This window comes from Fistularia commersonii, chromosome 23 (genome assembly GCF_037954325.1).
Source record: "Fistularia commersonii isolate RoL2024-O1a breed Wild chromosome 23, RoL_Fcom_v1.0, whole genome shotgun sequence".
Classification (NCBI taxonomy): domain Eukaryota; kingdom Metazoa; phylum Chordata; class Actinopteri; order Syngnathiformes; family Fistulariidae; genus Fistularia; species Fistularia commersonii.
Genome location: NC_141306.1, coordinates 2,562,268 through 2,579,950, shown reverse-complemented (window position 1 = coordinate 2,579,950; position 17,683 = coordinate 2,562,268). Strand labels below are relative to the sequence as shown.

General features: G+C 43.6%; 1 long non-coding RNA gene across 1 annotated transcript; it reads left to right on the top strand.

The window, feature by feature from the left end:
* The first annotated feature begins 1,474 nt into the window (after nt 1-1,474).
* Nucleotides 1,475-4,817, top strand: LOC147220614 (uncharacterized). The gene is made up of 3 exons (XR_015107911.1): nt 1,475-1,534; nt 1,656-2,053; nt 2,227-4,817. It is a non-coding gene; the product is annotated as an uncharacterized LOC147220614 (long non-coding RNA).
* Nucleotides 4,818-17,683: the final 12,866 nt, after the last annotated feature.

The window sequence follows — 17,683 nt, the reverse complement described above, 5'->3', positions numbered from 1 at the left end:
GTAATTAACGCTGAAATAGAAATGAGGTCGATGAGGTCACAGGTTAGTATAATGGAGTTTTTTTTTTCAATTTTTATCCTTTTATCATTTTAGACTTTTGCCCACCATAAAATCGAAAGGAGTTGTTGTTTTTTGTCCCCTCAAAGATCCGGCTGGTGTAGACGGGGCCCTCGAAGGCTCGCTGGCAGATGTGACTTGTATCTTTAGGTGTCCAACGATTATTGTAATTTACGTACTATAGCCGCTACTTTTTCCCCACGTTTTGTACCCTGCAGCTTGTATAGCGGTGCGGCTAATCTGTGGTTTTGTCTTCGCTAACATCCACCAGGGGGCGCTCTAGCAGGAAGTACAAAAAAAAAAAAAAAACTAAACCGACGCAAGAAGAAGACGCGTGTTTTTGGCGCGCTTAACGCAGCACAAAGTATTTTTCAATAACTATATTTTTGCAGCTACTCGTAATCAGTGTGAATTGTAAATTTTAAGCGGCAATCGGGGCGTTTAGATGACCAGCGGCGAGAAATCATTCACAAAAACTAGCCGCGTGCGAAGAGCATCCTTTTCCCAGGTCTGCCAGCGGATGCTAACAGGGTTTGACAGAATCCACCGTCACCAACGGGTTTCCAACGTGTTGGAAACAATTAAGGTATGTAAATAAACATTTATAAAATCTTTCTGTGGAAATATCTAATTTTACATCGTGGATATCTGTGGCTTATCATCCGATGCGGCTAATATATCCGGAGCCTCTGCTAGCTGTCCCCGAATGAGCCGCGCTATCGCTGTTAGCACGACCAGGTGCTGAAGGTGACAGCACATACCATCGGCTCGGGGATCTCATTCGGCGAGAAGCAACACTCAGCCAGGCGTGTTGTTGCTAAAAACTGGAGAGGAACCACAGCGTAGCCCGAGCCAAGCAGGGGCGCTCTTGACCACGAGGGACTGGCAGTTGAAGGTGGACCCAGGCGGGCAGTTTAAATTCCCAGATACTGTCGCAGTGGCGCCAAGGTAGGTGGCACCGCAGGCACTAGAGAGGAAGAGGGGCTGGCAGACGAATGCGAACTCGCAGAACGGTCACTCCGTGGGGCTCTCAGGGTGTTTGGAACAAGGGGACCGGATGGGAAAGCCATCAAAAACATCAGTGACGCCGCCGAAAAGATGGTTCGGTGGGCCACACGAGCTAGCTAGACGCAGGCTGGGTGTCTGTGGAGGTTCTCAGTCATTCTAGTCATGTTGAAATCTTCTTGTCTTGGCAACTGGACTTTTGGTTACTTCACTTGCAGATGTTTCACCCCTCATCCGAGAGGCTTCTTCAGTCAAAGAAGCCGTATTTGTCCAAACGTAAAAACCATCTCTGAGCACAGGAGGCGGCCTCAGACATAACCTTTCACGAACATATAACGCTGCACTGGAATAAATACCAAGACGGATTTGCATTCAGGGACCAGGACCTTCTGCACCCTCCAAACAGCCAGGAAAGACCCAACACCAGGACCCGGTAATGTCCGCATGACCCTCACGTCATGTGATCCAACAGGTGCCTTTGTTTAGCTTGACTTTTTCACATCCCAATCCAGATAATCCCACAAAGTTGCTCTTTTGGTCAAAGGAACGACACCCGATTTGCATAACAACCCCCTTACACTTTGTTTCTGCAGACCAACTCATCCATTTCCACAACAAGCCACCATAACCTGGACCCGGCCAAAATCCTGACAGTTACATTTGCAAACTCCCCACAGGTCATAAGAAATGAAGAAGCCTCTCGGAGGAGGGGTGGAACATCTTCAAGTGCAGAAACTCAAGTGCAGTTGCCAACACAAGCTGGGGACTGATCACGGTGACCCCAGGCTACACCAGCGAAGTTGGGTCTAGGTTACACCAAAAGGCGTGTGTTACATCTACGTCTTTTTGAGTCTGCGAGAGGAAACTGACGTAGACATGGGAAGAACATGGAGACTCTACCCGGAAAGCCAGAATCCAACCAGTGTCATTCTTGCGCCCATCGACCTTCTACAAGACAACACGAACTGTTGAGCTCAAAGGGACAGAATATGTATGTTCATCAAGAAGCTTCCTCCAGAGGACTTCTTCTCAGTTTCTGCTGCATTGATTTCCGCTCACGGAACCGTTCATATGGCCGACCCTGCAGCTCTGATGAAACCATGCAATATTCCCGGATAGAGCTCTCTGTGTTTTGTAATATATTTCTTCCCCTCCTTCTTCCAGATGAGATGGCAACCGGCTGATTGAGTTGGCTCGGCAAACCCTGACCGCGGACAATAGAGACATGCATCTAAAATGCACTTTGGAGACCGTCCTGGCTGATGTTCCGCTGAGAGATGACGCCGGAGTCTCCGAAGTGACAACCCAATCAGATACCACAGAATCATCCAGGACTCCCCGGCTCGGCATCGCCCTGACACCCTCCTGGTCATTTTTCTCGCTGATGGCACTGGAAGCAAAAGCTCAACGGAGGAGGCTGAGGACCCTGTATGTTTCTGTCCCTGCTCTGCTCTGTCCAAAATTAAAAATGGAGACAAAGGACAAATGTGTCCACCTGCAGCGTAATTTTTGTATTAAATGTCTGCGCTTGTCTGGTACAGCTGCGCAAACACAAATAAAAGGAACATGTGAGTGGGGCAGGACATGTATGCTCGCTGTGAGACAGTGGTGAGGTGTAGGTGTAACAGAGAAGTTCAAGGTGGAGGTGGGACTTCATCAGGGATCTGCTCTGAGCCCCTTCTTGTTTACAGTGGTGATGGACGTGGTGGTGGTGCTGGAATTAGAGCTGCCAGGCAGGTCACGAGGTTTATGGACATAGTCAGAGAGGTAACAGGGTTAGATACAGAAGGTTGATTTGCTGTGGCGACCCCGCAACGAAAAAGCCCAAAGAAAAAGAAGAAGAGGAGAAATATATGATGGGTGCTGTGCATCATGTTAACAAGTTAAAAGCTGCTTTTGCATTGCTGGAAATTTTGGCCGTTCCAAGAACCTTCTCAGGAAAGGAGCAGTTTCTTTGTGCTTTCAAGTAGCAGAGGAACCAGTAACCATGGACCTACGTTCCTTGAACTGTCCACTGTCACTGTTCAGCTGTTTTCTGGTGAGAAAATGGACAGAACCGGTAAGAAGTGGAGCGATAAAGAGGTCCGAGCTGCTCTGCACCTCAGAGGGGTTCCAGGGCTCGTGGAGGAACATCAACATTAGGGCAAAATAAGGACAGCATTAGCTAACAGCGGGATTCTCTGCACTGGGAGGGAGTCAAAAGCATTTCAACCCATCCATATTTATTATTCCCACCATGCAGAACATTCTTCTGCTAGATTCTGCCTTCATGTTGTCCTTATCGTCTTCCTCTTCTTCTTCTTTGGGAATGCAAAACTAAAAAATTTGCCATGGAGGAGGATAATGCCTCGAATGAAATTCAAGACGGAGAGTTCTTGAAACTTTTCCGTGCGAAAGCAACAAAGTCCACAACTCCCCTTTTCACCTTTGCAGAAACACAGCTATCTCACCTGGATAGGGGTTAATAAAGAGGTTTACAGTAGACACAGGATAAGTATAGTGACAAGGGGAGTAAAGGGTGAAGGAACAACGTCCTTCTCTGTGCCAACTTGAAGAGGGAGGTGATTGTGGACTTCAGGAGAGGGAGTTACCAACCCCCTACTCTGGTGGATGGAAGTGGTCTCCAGCTCCAGGTACCTGGGTGTTCACCTCAGAGAGGACCACCCAAGGAGCAACCACACCTTCCAATTGGTCAGAAAGGCTCACCAGCACGTCTACTTTTTCAGGCTTGGTCCTTGGATAGAGGGGGCGGTATGGCGCAGGGGGTTAGAACGGTTGGCCTTGGAACTGAACATTCCTGGTTCGATTCCTGCGCTTCTCCTCGCCTTTCGGAGTGTTGTTGAGCAAGATACTGAACCCCTGACTGCTCCTGAGCTGCCTTCTGCTCATGATGGGTTCAATGCAGTGGTCAAATTTAGCTGCTCTATGTATGTATAAGAAACACCATGGATTCACTGGGACGTATCATTGGGTGTTTTGGGTCTCGCAACATCATACACCCTCACCGAAGCAACCCAGCCGGGGTTCATCAAGTCCTGATTTGCGTCCTGGTAGCAACTTACGGATCAGCCCCACGGCTTTGCTTGCGGATGTAATGGCCTTCTTTTTGGCCGCTCCTACAATGTCCAAGCGACTCAGGACTTTGCAAAAAGAGCGTTCTGCAAAACCCCTGCACCCGACATCTATGGACTCAGAGAAGGTTCTCCAGTCTCTCTGCTTGCACTCCTCCACCAGCTCCTGCTACTCGGTACTTGTATTCTCTTTTGGCTTCCTCAATTCGCTCTTTCCAGGGCACCGTTAATTCCAGATGATGCACTCTATCTATACCTGTATGTGAAAAAAGGGCATGTCGTCTTTCTCCTGGAGAGTGTCATCTGCTCCTGCATCACTGTGTGACACAGCAGCTGCTCTGCTTTGAGAAGGAAGCTCTCCACAGGATGGTTGAAGCCTCACAGAGGATGGTTAGGAGCACCTTTCCCCACCATCATGGACATCTTCACCACCAGATACAGAAATAGATGGACCCCACCCACTCTGCACATGCCCGCTTTCCTTCAGGAAGCATCCAGAGGACCACCAGACTGGAGAACAGCTTCTTCACCACAGCAGCTGAACTGTGGTGCTGATCTCTAGCCGGCTTGACGGGACGACTGATTACCTCATGTTATTTTGCATGATCCAAACATTGCCCATCGTCTGATACACTTGACTTGTATGCTCAAAGGACCTTATAATGTCAATGCCACTTATCAACTATGCAAATTTTGTAATATTTCCTGTATATTTGTTTTATATATATATATGTAAATAATATAAATAGATAATATATAAACAGAATAATAAAAATATATAAAATATGTAAATAATACAAATAAATAATACATTTTTGTTTTCTTTACTGTCTACTGTGCATATCTCATACACAACTTATCACATTTTATTTTGTTTTTCCGCTACTATCGGGCCTCAGGAAACAAATTTTGTTCCATTCTCTCGGAGCAGAATGACAATTAAAAAAGTTGAATCCTTAAATGATTTTGAAACTCTGGAGTCCGCCCTGGGAGCTGTGGAAGGGACCCGGTAAACACAGATAATCATTGAATGCAGGTGCGCCTCGTCAGGGAAACTCCTCCCCGGCCTCCAGGCCTGCCCAAACAGACCGAGGGACAGAAGGGGAGGCTGGAGGACACGTCCAAGTGAGTTGAGAAATACTCAAATTGCACTACCAAAGAGACGAAAAGCCCGAATGTCAACGTTCACGGGCTCCAAGCAGCTTCTCTTGTCCGGTGGTCCAACATCGCCTGAGTGGGTCACTTCTAAGAACCCCAAATGTAGGTACTTTGAAACTCTTGTTTACGTGTGTCCTCCAGAGAGGAAGTTGGACTTGTGGCCTACTCTTTCAGATCTTTGTGCTGAGCTGCCGCCGAAGATAACGGCCATCCGGACGCAACTTCTTCGTCTGCTGTGGGCAGAGCAACACTTCAAGGTCAGACCGAGTTGATTTCCCTTTTCGGAGGCCGATTAGCACAAACACTCTTGTTTCATTGTGTTGCGAGACGCCTAACCCAGGGGTCGGCAACCATTCCCACTCAAAGAGCCGTTTGGACCCATTTCCCCACAGTAAAGAAAACACCGGGAGCCACACAACCCTTTTTGAAATTTAAAATGAATTTACACGGCATATAACTTTCATTTTTTGCCTTTATGGTATGTATAAACAAAACATATTGCATTTCTTTTGTTAAATCAACAACCTGTAGATAAAACGAGGTTATATTTCTGCATGCAACAAGTATTTGGAACTCCCAAAAAAAAAAAAAAAGACATTGGGTTGAAGTTTACTTTTAAGCAAAATGCTCAATGTCGGTTCGAGTCCTTGTATTTATAAAAAAAGAGGTGGAATTTAAATTATCCACCGGCAGTAAAACAAAAATGCCATCCTCTCTGTGTGCTGTTGCTCATTAACAGCGACAAAAATATTTTAACATTTTATTTAGATTTGAAGATCAACATAAGCTTCAAACGTAGGCTTTAAAAATGAACAAACTAAAAGAAATACTTTTTAATCAAATATTATTTTTAAAAGCCGCTGGGAGCTGCATCGGAGGGGTCCAAAAGCCGCGAGTTGCCGACCGCTGGACTAGTCGCAGATGAATCACCTCCGGGTTTCAATCTCCGGATTCCTCCATCGGGGCAAAAAAAAAGAACTGAGACTTGATATGCAGATGTGCTTTCTTTGGTCTCCTGTTCCTGGCGAAGGACTAATCTTGGCCCCCGAACTTGTATGCTTCGCTGTTACCTGTTCCCTTTGCGAGTGTCCGAATCATCATCCTAATAAGGTCCTCTGTTGATCGGTCAGATGCGCGGCGATACTTTCGGCTTTTCTCTGCAATCATATCGAATTATTTGCTTTCCCCGGCACCTGCATCTCCTCGCCCTCCTTCCACCTCCTCCTCGGTCTCCAAATAAACCTCTTCAGGAAAAAGCAGCACGATATAGAAGTGTGCCGCATGGATTGGTGTTCGCTTCCCTTTCATCACTGAAGCTGTGGGAGTGAAATGATGTTTTCTTTGACGGCGAATTAGCATTTTCGTCTTTTCTGTCGGGAAATAAGTTCTGTTTGTGTTTTTTCTTGTTTGTTTTTTTTCACCCGGGAATAATTTAGTACCCTTCCGATTGTTGTTTCGGTCTGTTTTCCTGAGATATTAAGACTCTTGCTGGCTGACACTTGATTTATATATTCACCGTAGTGGAATTAATCACTTTTCTGGAGCTGTGTGTAAGGCGTTTTATTGGGGTTGAGGCCGAGCAAATCTGGCCGGTGGATGTACCGTATTTTCCGCACTTAAAATCCTTAAATGTTCTCAAAAATCGTCCCTGCGCCTTTATGTAGGAGTTCTTGTTGTGCTTACGGACAAGTCGGTGTGGTACGGCAGGCGAGCGAACCGAACATCCCTGTTCCGGCTCCTCCTAGTGCAGTGGTTCCTAACCTGGGTTTGATGGAACCCCAGGGGTTCGGCGGAGCGCTAGACGCAAACCCCGACTCATAATTCGCTATGATTCGTTGGCTGCAAGTGATCACGCTACGTAGCTTAGCAGATCTGTGCTGCAGGGATTTTGGTTGCTCTCAGTAGTTAACTTGACTCTGCGTGAATGGTGATGGTACGTCGTGTGATTTCTTTCTTGATATTTTAATCCCTTCACACTAATTACGTCGAGCGAAATAACAAAGTGGTCGGACGAATGAGTACAATATGGATTAACATGTGTAACGTGATGGGAGTCAGCATACTGAGTTTTGTTTTAGCTGGTTTTGTTCTTTGAACACAGTGATGGTGATGCACGGTTCATTTTGTGCACCAGAAAAACATACCTATTTCTTGAATTTGAAAAAAAAAAATTTCCACTAAAAAAAGGGTTTGGTGAATGCGTAAATGAAACTTTTGGGGTTCATCTGCACGTTCCTCCTCTACAACATCAGGAAGATCCGCAGATTCCTGACGGAGGATACAGCGCAGATACTCATCCAGGCTCTAGTCATCTCTTGTTTGGCACTACTGCAACTCCCTCCTTGCCGGTAACCCAGCGGTGACCATCAGGCCTCTGGAGCTTATTCAGAAAGCAGCAGCCCACGTTGGTGTTCAACCGTCCCAAATTCTCCCACACAACTCCCCTTCTGTCCCTTCACTGGCTCCCGGTAGCCGCCCGCATGGAGTTCAAGACCCTGGTGGTCGCCTACCGGGCGGTGAATGGGACAGCCTGTCTTATCTCCAGGTTATGGTCAAGCTACATGTCCCTACCCGTCCCCTCCGATCTGCCACCTCCAGGCGACCCTTCACCCCATCACTCAGAGCCCCCGGCTGCCGATCGAACCGCTCTTGGCTCTTCGCGGTCTTGATTCCTCAGTGGTGGAACGAACTCCCAAAAAAGGTCGGAACTGCGGGGTCGATGCCCATCTTTCGCCTTGAGCTGCAAACATACCTCTTCACCAAGCACTACCCTACTAATCGCACTTAGCCTCCACCCCCCTGCCAAAAAAAAGGATGAAATGAACGTATGTATATTGGTTCTGAGATGGCTATTTGGTTGCGTGGTCACTTGTGACTTCCAACAACTTGTATTTTGGATCTTCGGTGACTGAATTGTACTTCTTGTAAGTCGCTTTGGGTAAAAGCGTCTGCCAAATGACTGGAATGTAATGAGGTCCACTGCCTCCAACAAGATTAAGAACCACTGTCTTAGTGTGTCCAAATGTCAAAAACCAAGTCGGTTTTTGGTTGAATATGAGTTGCAAAGTAAAACAATATTGGATAATTAATTATGTAGTGCTGGAATACAACGTTGTTCCAACATCACACCAACTTCAGGTGTCTCATCACTAGCAACAATAAACCAATCAGATCAGTACGTAGTGCGCTTACCGCCTACACTTTTTGTAATACCGGTGCTGTGCTTCGACATGTTTTTTCATGCGGCCTATATCGCGGTATGTATGAAACTAGACCCATTCGTTGATGTCACGCCATAAAATGCGGTGCACAAAATACGCTGGTCTTCTCTGAAGCGTCCCCGGGGACACTCTTCATCCCCGCGGTCCTCCAAAGCCACCAGAAATGATCAGGTTAACCGTAAATGGCCGCACATCCTTTATGGGAAATTTATTTGAAAGCATGTACCTTAATGAAAGAACCCCTTTTTTTTTTTACTTTTCCCCAAAATAATCATGGCAAGACATACTGATATAGGACTGTAGAATGACAGTTGGCACATTTAAGAGTGTGTGTGGAGAGAAGATTGATCACTCCTGTCGTAGCTGAATTGCTTCAGAGTGCCCAACACGGAGCGCTAATTGATAGAGCTCCTCTGGGCCTCGTTCACGGCGACGGTGGTAGAAGCAGCAGCAGGAGCGAGGGGGTGGAAGCTCTCCAGACTCTGAATATTGCAGAGGACGGGCTGTCGGCGCTCGTTTTTCCGCGGCCGTTGTTACAAGTAGCGTATTTTCTGCACTATAAGGCGCACTGCATTATAAGGCGCATAGAATAGAAGCTACAGCAGTGGCTGGGGTTGCGTTATGCATCCACTACATGGAGCTGCGCTAAAGGGAAGGTCAACAAAACAATCAGATAAGTCAGTCAAACTTTATTAAGAGAATACAAACCGATGTTCTGACAACTCTGTTCGCTCCCAAAACAAGTTATTGCATTCACAATACCGTACGTACCGGTAGCCCTTACCGGTATTTGCGCCGCCTTTCGTTGAAAACAATGTTTTTCCAACTCCATTTGTCAAAGCTTTTCAAAAAAAAACAAAAGAGCATCAAGAAGGACTGCCTCTAAATTTATTGTTCATGTCGCTAGCTAGCGCTGTTGCCTTCATTGGAATAGTTACTGTAGAGACGTTTCTACTTGCCGTTCTCTGTTCGACAACCCACTGTTTGAGTTTACCCTCCAACTGTGGCCATCTCGCTTTGTTTCCTCGGAAACTGTTTACTCTTCTTTACTTTGCGCTGGTCATCTTGTTGACACAAGCTTTTTTGGGAGTTTTTACACATACATGAAATTGGAAATGGAAACGCATCCTTTGGGCAGTCATGTATCCCCACAATCACTGCGCGCTACTTCTACCGGAGAAAATGGAGTTGATGGCTGCTTCCCGTAGTTGCCAGACCTCTTGCGGCTCAATATTGATCCATATATAAGGCGCGCTGGATTATAAGGCGCGCCTTATATATGGATCAATAAAAAACTGTCGTTTTTTTGAGAAGATTCAAGGCTGTCAGGTGCGCCTTATAGTGCGGAAAATCCGGTAATTATCATTGCTATTGTCAAAAGCAGCGACCTATAGATGTTGGGGGGTTCAAAATCTGTTCAAACATCACTTTTTAGATCGGCCTGTGGCTCCAGATGTAGCTCGCTGCTGCTGAAACTCACTTTTAATGGGGGGGGAAAGTTGAGTGCTTCAGGGCGAGAGCAATACCGTAATTTCCAGACTATCGAACGCACCTGACTATAAGCCGCACCGGCTAAAGATAAATAAATGTGTACGCATTTGCGCCCACTTGCATCCTGCCTATTTTTGTTCATTTATTTAATTCTTGTCATTGTTTCGGTTGTCTATTTTCACCCTTACTGTTTTTCCCCTCAGGGTTTTTTTTTTTTTTCCAGTTTCTGCTTCCTATTTATTTGCAGATGTCCTTTTCTTTATCAACACTTAACTTTAATGCTGTTGTGACAAGAATTTCCCCAACGGAGATCAATAAAGTTTCTATTCTAATATAGAAAAGACGCAGGTATCCATGTTGTAACATGAAATACTTATTACACTGAAACATTATTTTAATTCAATACATTCTGGTAACCATTGTCGTCCTGGCTGGTTGGTTAAAAAAAAATCCGTAATTTTCCGTATCATTGTTTAAGCCGTCGCGTTCAAAGCATGTGGAAAAAGTAGCGGTTTGTAATCTGGATATTAGGGTATTTCTTTTCTTGTTTGAGAGAATAGCCGTTAAAAAAATGTACATTTTTGCTTCCCCCTCCTCCATACGTATTCTCCATTATTCCTCAATCCATAAATTTGAGACCGAACCTGAACATATAGTTTCCGTCGCAAAAAAGTTGCAGGCTTATGGTCCAGAAGTTAGGGTACACTTTTTTTTTTTTTTTTTTTTAATTTTCAAATCAAAGTCATTTTTATTACTCAAACAAATGCAAAGACATCGTCCCGTCTTGGTTTTGCCTTCTGGAGCAGGTTGATTCTGCCACCAGATGGCGTTGGAGCACCAACCCAGCCAACGGAATTGTGGGATTTTGAGTCGTTGTGCATAAAATGTGATAAATTAAACCAAACCTGCAAATTAATTCTTTCAAATACATGTTAATTTCGACTAAATCATTTTGACATGCGTGCCTGTTGTTGACAGAGGAAACAATCGCTACTGACCTTATCTGCTCTCAGCGTCGACACTAATTTATTTCGGACAACGGAATATCATGTCCTCGTAACAAAAAAAAAAAATTATTATTTTTTTTTGTCCAAACATGTTAAATATGGGGCTTTTAACCGTTAACGCGGAGTCGCCGCCGCCTCCAACCGCAATGTGAGACAGACTGTTTTTTATTTTCCATTGGAATCCCATTGGGGAGCATATAGTATTAACGGCAGCGTTAGCTTGGTGTTAGCCTCCTGGTGGTTGTGAAACCGCCGTGTTTGTATCGGCGGGGGGGAAAAAAACGGGTCTGCAAGGTCCATAAAGCAGGGATTTCCATCCGACCGAGGTGAAACCATAAATCTGAACGGCTCTCGTGTCAGAAATAAATTCAAGGCGGAATTAGTTATTACTGCAAATGACTGGCGCCGAATGTATTAATTCAATTTTCGGTGTTCGACTCCATTACGTCTCCCCTCTCTTTACCCCCTTCGTTCCCGTCGACACCCGCGGTTCTAGACTCGGAGTCAATACTTCACGTCTCTTTCAGCGTGTTCAATATTTCATGAACAATCATTTGATGGATGCTGATGAGCCGCCCCTTTGCTTCCTGGCTGCAGACTGTTGATGTCTCCGGACCATATTACATATCACAACAAGGGCACTTTCAATGTGCAAAATACATATTTTATTCCCTGTTTATATATTGTTTAGTTATTTTATCGCCTATCTGTATATTGTCTATTTTGTACAGTTTTTGTATTTTCCAGGACTGCAGATGGAAATTAGCTATGAGCTACAACCTGGTACAAACACCTCTGTGCTTAATGTTCACTGTCCTAATAAACTTCTAAACAAACAAACCACGGTTTCTTATTTCGTTTTATCCTTGTTTTCATTCAATTCTCATCCTGTTATTTTTATCCCGTCTCCTCTATTTGTATTCACATTTATTGTAATTTTTGTTCTGTGATGAATGAATGAATTTCCCCGATGGGGATCAATAAAATATTGTATCTTCTTAATGGTGTTAGCATTGATCCAGGACGGTCGCTGCTTGTTGATCATCCCGTTTGAACGCACGATGAAACAACCTCGTGGGTTTTAGCCGGGCTAACAAGTGTTAGCATCCAACAAGTCCAGCTACGATGTGGACGGAGTCTCGCATTCAGTGAATGAAACCTTTCAGAACGCACGTCTGTGGAGGTTCTCCGTCGTCGAGGCTATTTGAAATCCTGTCGTGGCAACTGAACTCGAATTAGCATATTAGCATAACAACGCTCTAAGACCTGGTGTCTGCCGATCAGCTCTTGCATTTCCATAGCAAGCCGCTGTAACCGAGACCCGGCAGCTATATAAGGAAACCTCTTCAAGTGAGGACATACAAGTCCAGTCCCCACGACAAGAAGATTTCCGTGACCTGGATGATTGAGAACCTCCACAAACCTATCGATGGAAAAGAAAAAGTGATGCTAACAGTCGCAGCCTGCGTTTTGTCCATTTTGTATTTCTCGGCTCATTGATGCTAACTTTTTAGGTGTTTGTCCGTTTCAAATGTTGTGAAACCTCACTGTGCTTCACGTTGCCGTGGTTATTGGGCGACTCATCCACTAGCGGGCAGCGCAGAGCTCACAATTCTTATTAATCTTTTTGACTTGAATTTCTTCACTTGAGGACGTTTCCAGTCGTCCCAGAGGCTTCTTCAGTTCTAATGACCCGTAGGAAGTTTTCCAAAGTAACTGCCAGGGTTTTGGGCGGATATTTCAAGTCCAGTTGCCATGTTTTGACAAGAACTCACCATGAGCTGGAAGACTTTTAGTCCCTATTTAAGTTTACTCAAAAATCTATTTTCTTATCCTTGTCTTCATCCTTTTGTCTTATGCATTTTATTGTTGCACTGAAATCCAAGAGGCAGCTTCGGTTTGAATCACCTTCTCCGATAGAAGCGCCGGGTTTTCGAGCGGGTCTGGATTCTGGCGGAGTCTATCTGCAGAAACTAGGCGTAAGGTACGTCGCTATGCTAATGGAGACGTCGTTCGTTGGAACAAAAGACCCGCGATTGGTTTAATCAGAAGCGGTTTCCCATTGGTCGACAGAAGAAGCCTCTCGGATGAGGCGCGAAGTGAAGAAATTCAAGTCCAAGAAGATTGACAAGTTTGCGGAATGCCAGAAATTTTAGCTTTCGCTAACGTGAAACAACGTTTTTTTTTTTTTTTGTTTGTTTTATCGTGCGTGATTCCAGGATTTGTTGATGTAATTTTCCGCAGCTCCATACAGTAAATGTCAGAGCTTCTCTCTGTGTCGAGTGAAGCCAGTAATGAGCCTCTGGCCTTCCGATCGATCGCCTCCTAAACAGGTTTGATGATCAAACCGTCCGGCAGCATCGCCGTGTTGTCAAAGTCCTGCTTGGCTCCGCCTACTTATGTTTGCAGCCTCTCTGACCTTTTGCCTTAATGAAGCCTTTCTCGGCTCCGGCGCCGTTTTCCAGAGCGGAGACGTCACACTAACGAACCTCCGAGGTGGACGTCGGCCTGACCGATGGCTCCGCAAATTTAAAAAAATCTAATTATTTACACGTCCGGGCCGTACAGATCACTTTGAGTAACATTAGACGCGTCCACACGCCAGTAGCAAGTTTTACGGTTTGTTAAAAGAATCAAATTACAACAGCAATTTTACTTGTTTACTTTTAATATACAGGACTGTCTCAGAAAATTAGAATATTGTGATAAAGTTCTTTATCTTCTGTAATGCAATTAAAAAAAAACAACATTTTAATGATATTCCAAAATTTTTGAGTTTTCTTAAGATGTAAGCCATAATCAGCAATATTAAAATAATAAAAGGCTTGCAATATTTCAGTTGATTTGTAATGAAAACAAAAATGTCATACATTCTGGATTCATTACAAATCAACTGAAATATTGCAAGCCTTTTATTATTTTAATATTGCTTATTATGGCTTACATCTTAAGAAAACTCAAAAATCCTAGCTCAAAATAATTAGAATATCATGAAAAAGTAATGTTTGTTTAATTGCATTACAGAAGATAAAGAACTTTATCCCAATATTCTAATTTTCTGTAACTCATTTGGCCAAATGACAGCGTTGATACATTTATTTTGAATGTCAATAAGAACTTGCTCAGGGTCAGATTATTATTATTTTTTTTTTCGCGACAGCTCCAATCCCTTTTGCCATCTTGAGTCTTCATATAATTCCGACAACATTCATATGATTTTTCTGCCGATTGTATCGCTCGAGGTGGTCCGGCATCCAATCAGTCCATACTTTTCCATCAAAAAAACTTGCTTACAATTTTCGCTTCGCCCCATGTTTCGCAGACCTTTCTCACTCGAAAAAGATAAAAAATCTCACACAGTTTCACTACTTGATCTTTTATTTGCACATACTTTGACAGCTGTTCCAACTTAAAAGAACCGCATTTCTTTTTTACTTTGGCGAATGGACGTTTCGCCATGCTAAGGGGTTAGCATGTTAGCATTAGCGTCACTTAACTCCGCCACAATGTTATTGTTGTTGTATGGGCAGAGCACGTGCGCAAGTACCGTCAATGCTGTGATTGGCTGCGTAATTGCATCGTATCGTATGATTGGCTGGACAGCTGTCACTGAGTTACACAGCAAATAGATACAGAAAAAAATGTTTATATATCTAATTTATTTGTAGTGCGCAGATGTGCGGCTAAGAGGGAACATTGTCATATCCGGACTATTGAGCGCACCTGAATAGAAGCTAAAACGGCCAAAAATAAATGTGTATATCAAAAAAATAAACACTAAAATAACATCCTGGATCTGAATGAATGAAATATCGAATGTGCTGACAACAAAATCACACACATTATCAATGGAAATTAAATGTATAAACCCATGGAGGTCTGGATTTGGAGTCACGCTCAAAATTAAATGTAGAAAAACGCACAACAGGTGACGTCTTTAAAAAAAAAATGCCAAAATGAATCCGTGTTGCTTCCTGAGTGGATAGTTTGATTTTTTTTTTTTTTTTTTTTTGAACATTTATTAGAACAAGCAGTATTGTGCACTCCTTACCTCACTTGTTACTAAGACACTTATAGTTTTATCACTTGTTTACTAAGACACTTTATAGTTTCACTGAGACACTTTATAGTTTATTTTTATTTCTAATTCTGCCTTTTTATTATTTATTACTGTTATATTTTCTGTAACTCTGGCACAACGATTTCCTTCGGGATTAATAAAGTTGTTCTTATCTTATTAAGTTCCTTGGCAGTCACACACATTCTTACAAAACCTCATGACAAGATACACATTATACAATATTCTTTATAGGTATAAGTATTTCAGCCATTCATTTTGCAATTCACTTATTTCCTCAATAGCAAGCGAAAAAAACAAACAAAAAAAAAAATTCATTTTAAAATCTCATTTTTTTAAATTTTTTTTTTTACCTCTTCCCAGAATTTCATTAGTTTTTCTGAGCCGTCCCATAAAAAGTGGGAAGAGTCCCCCGTTATGCCACAGCTCCTCCAACACAGGGGGGAACAGAAGAAGCTATCATCAAGGGAGTTTTAAAATATCTTATTCTGAACTCCCTCCAGGTTGGGCTGCTTAAACATTTTTTCCTGGGCATCCAAGAATTCTCCCATTCTCCATCAGCAATCACGGCATTAGATTCAGGAAACAGGTAAAAACGTTTCTCTTTCAGGGCTTTTTACTGCGCTGATGCCCCAGATCAGGTTAGGCAGCAAGTTAGGCTGTGCAGTGTGTGTGTGTGTGTGTGTGTGTCTGTCCAAAAAAAAAAAAAAAAAAAAAAAAAAACCTCACTAACCCAAGCTTACTGTTCTGTATATTTCCTGTGCATCGTGTATTTGCAAGTGTATTTGCAGTCCCTATGTCCTCTATTGTAAGTCGCTTTGGATAAAAGCGTCTGCCAAATGTAATGTAATGTAGATTCCAGTTCCCACTTAGCTTTCACATCCAGTGTAAGGATGAAGTGTCCATGCGTATTTAAACTTGTCATTAAATGCATCCAAAAATACATACTGGCGATGCTTTTTTGTCCTTCTTGGGCTGATCTCTGTCTTGGTCGTCCTCCTGCGCGGGAAAACCATTAGTCGTCTTCTTCGGTGTCGGAATTGAACGACCTGGCGGTAATTTCATCGAGGTTGGATGTTTTTGCGGCACGAAGCTCGTTAGCCTGAAAAAAAATCCATCAAGTTAGCATCGTTGTTTGAGCCGCAAAGCGTGCGAGGGGGGAAAAAAGTTGCAGCTTATAGTTCGGAAATGTTTTCTCTTTTCCTTCCCCATTGTTTCTGATAAAAACACCCCAGCAATTTTTTTTTTTTTTTTTTTTAATTTTGTTTATTTCATCTGATTTCCAGTACACTTGCATGATATGGGGTGATTTATAAGGCGACAAGTCGAATCGTGTTTTCCCTTGATTTCCGTAGGAGCCTGTAGAACGATTGGAGGAGGGAGCGCATCCATGATTTTCACCGGCATTTATCGTTCAAATTTAAAAAAAAAGGACATAAAGAAACAGAGGACGGAGGAGCTACGTTAGCTTCCTTCTATCGATGTCGACTTTTCCCTCTCCGCTTCCGCCAGGAGACGCAAACAAATTTAGACATGAAAAGATCCTTCCATCCATTTTCCATAGTAGCTGCTTATGGACCAGAAATTACGGTACATTACTGTAATTAGTCATTAAATTTCGGTATTCCTCGTTTGAGAATTGATAGCCACTAAAAAAAAAAAAAGGGCGCATTTTTCCTTTTCTCTATTTGCATTCTCCATTACGCCTCCAACCCTTCCCTGAAAACACTGTTTTTGGCCTCGCTGGGTCCTGGATGTGGACTTTTAGCTGCTTCCGTTCAGAAAAGATCCAAAAAAGACTCTGTTCCAAGAAGCGTCCAACTTGAATTTAGTTCCAGGAACTCGCCTCCTCCAAGGGATGCGCTCTAGTGTCGGATTCCAGTGGGTAGTTCGGGACCAAATCAACATGGAGAGCAAAGCACTGGAATAATATTCATAACTTTGGACTGTCAGAAGGCTCGGGGTGTTTTTATCTTCTCTGTCTACTGCTTCGTTGTGTGAAGAACCCCATTAGCCGTTAACTCCGGACTTATTTAAGCCAAAATGTTGATGTTCCTCACTGGATCAGACCAAAAATGATTCCTGTCAAGTGTGGGTTTTTTTTTTGCCAGAAAAGGCAGAATAAACTGTAACCATGCCCCCAAAAACAAAACTTGTGTCCAGGGAACAACTATTCAGGCAATGCTGAACTGGACAAAATCAAACACTGGATTTGATCACTTGCTAAGTTTCTTATGAAAGCAGAGAACAAGTTGTAGCAAAGACACAAACTTGGTAAAATCAACAAACCGTATTCTTTCAAACATTCCCTTTTCCTTGATGGGACCTTGAGAGGTATGGAACATGTACCGTCCATCCATGACCGTCACAGAAGACAGGTGACCAGGATAGTTTTTTTTTAAAAATGCCGCTCTGTAGCTTGTAAATGTATCTGGTAATGGGCCTGACTTGGGAGTCCCACCAAGCACCTATGAGAACCATAAAAAGACCCTGCCTCAGAGACGGAGCTCAAATGATCTGTGGTTCCTGGTTCCTTTGCTGTCCCAAAGCACGAAGAGGCGACCTTGTTCCTGAAAAGGAACTGCAAATAGCGGT